We start from the raw sequence: 2747 nt of genomic DNA, 5'->3' as shown, positions 1-2747 counted from the left end.
AACCCGTCAGTTGCAACATTTAATAAAACGAAATTAATAGTAACGGGAAAAAAAATCATATGTGCCGTTCACCAAAGTAGCGGGTCTCGGCTGCATTGAGTGTTTGTTGCGGTTTTAATAGCACCAAGTTTTGGGGTTTCAGTTTATTTTATGACCCTTGGTCCAAACGCGTTCTCCCTGATTCTAATCTCTTTGCTTTCAGTCCGGAGATTAAGTTCATCAATGGCGGCTGCAGCCCCCAGCAAGCAGCGCGGAACAGAATATCACCTATCTGAATCAGAGGAGACCGGAGCGCAGGCGCAGTAGAGGCTCTTTGTTTGGCTGTGTGTTCTGAGCATGAGCGGTCGTGGAGGCTGCGGGAGTCGGAGCGGTCGGTGGAGGTAAGAGGATCGGAGGGAACAGGTTAATAAACCCGGGGGGAGAGGGCCCCGGGCCCGAGTATAAAGCAGTGAACGTTATCCCCGCACCGCGAGCCACCCCGACGGATTCCGGTTTCTCCCCTTTCGCTTCGGTCCAACTCTCAACCAAAGGCCCGTGGCCCCGCGCATGCGCCAAACTCCGGGACAGCCTGGAGGTGCTCTGAATTCTCAGGGAATGTCTACAAATGAAGGAGAAACGGAAACATGTCAGGGAGCTTCCTCAATTGAAGGAAAAGTGTTGACATATCAGGTAGCGTCTGTAAATGAAGAGGATATGGTGACATGTCAGGGAGTGTCTGTAAATGATGGAGAAATTGTGACGGGTGAGGGAGTGTCTGTAAATGATGGAGAAATGGTGATGGGTCAGGGAGATCCCTTCAGCAGAGTTGGGAGATATTGCAGATGGACAGTTCACAAGGAGGGACAGGTTGATGGAACGTGGGGAGAGAGAAAGAGAGAGAACATATTGATGGAGGGAGACAATTAAATATGAGAGTATATCAGCAAGAAATATAAAAAAACAGATTGTAAGAGCTTCGTATGGGAAGTAAAAATGAATAGATTAGCGAAAGTAAACGTGGGTCCCTTAAAGGCTGAGACAGGAGACATTATAATGGTGAATAAGGAAATGGCAGAGACGTTAAACAAATGTTTTTTTTAATCTGTCTTCACAGTGGAAGACACAAAAACATATCAGAAATAGTGGGGAACCAAGGAAAAAACATCCTCTCCCTCTCTACTCTATCGAATCCTATTATCAGTTTAAACACCTCAAGCAGATCAGTCCTCAACTTTCTAAACTCAAGGGAACACAACTCAGGTTGATGCAACCTGTCTCCGTAATTTAACGCTTTCAGCCCCGGTTCATTTTGGTCAATTTTCATTGTTCCCCTTCTCAGGCCAATCCATCCTTCCTGAAGTGTGGTTCCCAAAACTGAACACCATTCTCCAGATGTGGTCTGATCAAGGCTTGAAACAACTGAAGCATCACTTCCGCCCCTCTGTATTCCAGCCCCCTCGAGATAAAGGCCAACATTCCATTCGCCACCTCGATTCCGTGTTATACCTGTTTAGTAGTTTTTAATGATTTGTGTCCTGGAACTTAAATAATATATTTGGCAATTGTTTGCTTGTTTAAAATAATTGGCAATATTTCGGTATTCCCTAACAATGGGGCACAATCATAAAATTAGAGCAAGGACATTCAGAAGTGAAATCAGGAAGCACTTTTTCACCAAAAGGTTCGTGGAAATCTGGAATTCACTTCCCATAGGGCAGTGGAGGCTGGGTGAATAGATATTTTCAAAATGATAGAACATTTTGATGAGAAAAGTGTCTCCAATATTATTGATCAAAATTGATATATTGAGTTGAGTTGCAGATCAGCCACGATCGAATGAAATGACGGAACACGCACGAAGGGCTGAATGGCGTCGTCCTTTTCCGGAGTTCCCTCTGCTGGTGAATAATGGATGGTGCAGCAGCTAGTCTGAAAACGCCCTCTGTTGGTGAGTAACTGCATTATTTAGCTTTTAAAATTAAAATCCAAAAACATTGGCCCTGAAATTGTGATCAGATTCTCCTGATCTCCCGCCACACGCCGGAATCCCCAGGTATAGATGTAGAGCAGTGAAACAATATTGTGGTGTGTCTGGGAACCAGTTGTAGGGAAGTGTACAGTGGTGTTCCCCAGAGGTCAGTATTAGGACCAGTGCACTTTTTAACATATATTAATGACTGGACTTGGGGAGAGAGGATTTAATTTCAAAGTTTGATACTCGGAAATGTAGTAAACATTGTGCAAGATAGTAACAGACTTCAGGAGGCCATAGACAGGCTTGTGAAAGGGGCAGACACATAGCGGATGAAATTTAACACAGAGAAGTGTGAAGTGATACATTTTAGTCGGAAGAATGAGGAGAGCCAATATAAACTAAATGGTACAGTTTTGAAGGGGGAGTGCAGGAACAGAGAGACCTGGGGATCTATGTGCACAAATCTTTGAAGGTGACAGGACAAGTTGAGAAGGCTGTTAATAAATCTAAGGATCCCATATGCTTTTTCAATCTCTGTTTATAAAAGCATATTGGATCCTTAGATTAATTGACAGAGGCTTACAGTACAAAAGCAAGGAATTTTTGCTAAACCTTCATAAAACACCGGTTCGGCCTCAGCCTTATTGTGTTCAATTCTGGGCACCACACTTTAGAAAGACAAGACCTTAGAGAGGGTGCAGAAGGGAATCACCAGGTTTGTACCAGGGATGAGGGACTTCAGTTATGTGAAGAGACTGGAGGAGCTGGGGTTGTTCTTCTTAGAGCAGAGAAG

This window comes from Heptranchias perlo, chromosome 20 (genome assembly GCF_035084215.1).
Source record: "Heptranchias perlo isolate sHepPer1 chromosome 20, sHepPer1.hap1, whole genome shotgun sequence".
Taxonomy (NCBI): Eukaryota; Metazoa; Chordata; class Chondrichthyes; order Hexanchiformes; family Hexanchidae; genus Heptranchias; species Heptranchias perlo.
The sequence above is the reverse complement of the archived record's forward strand: the minus strand, read 5'-3'. Positions refer to the sequence as shown.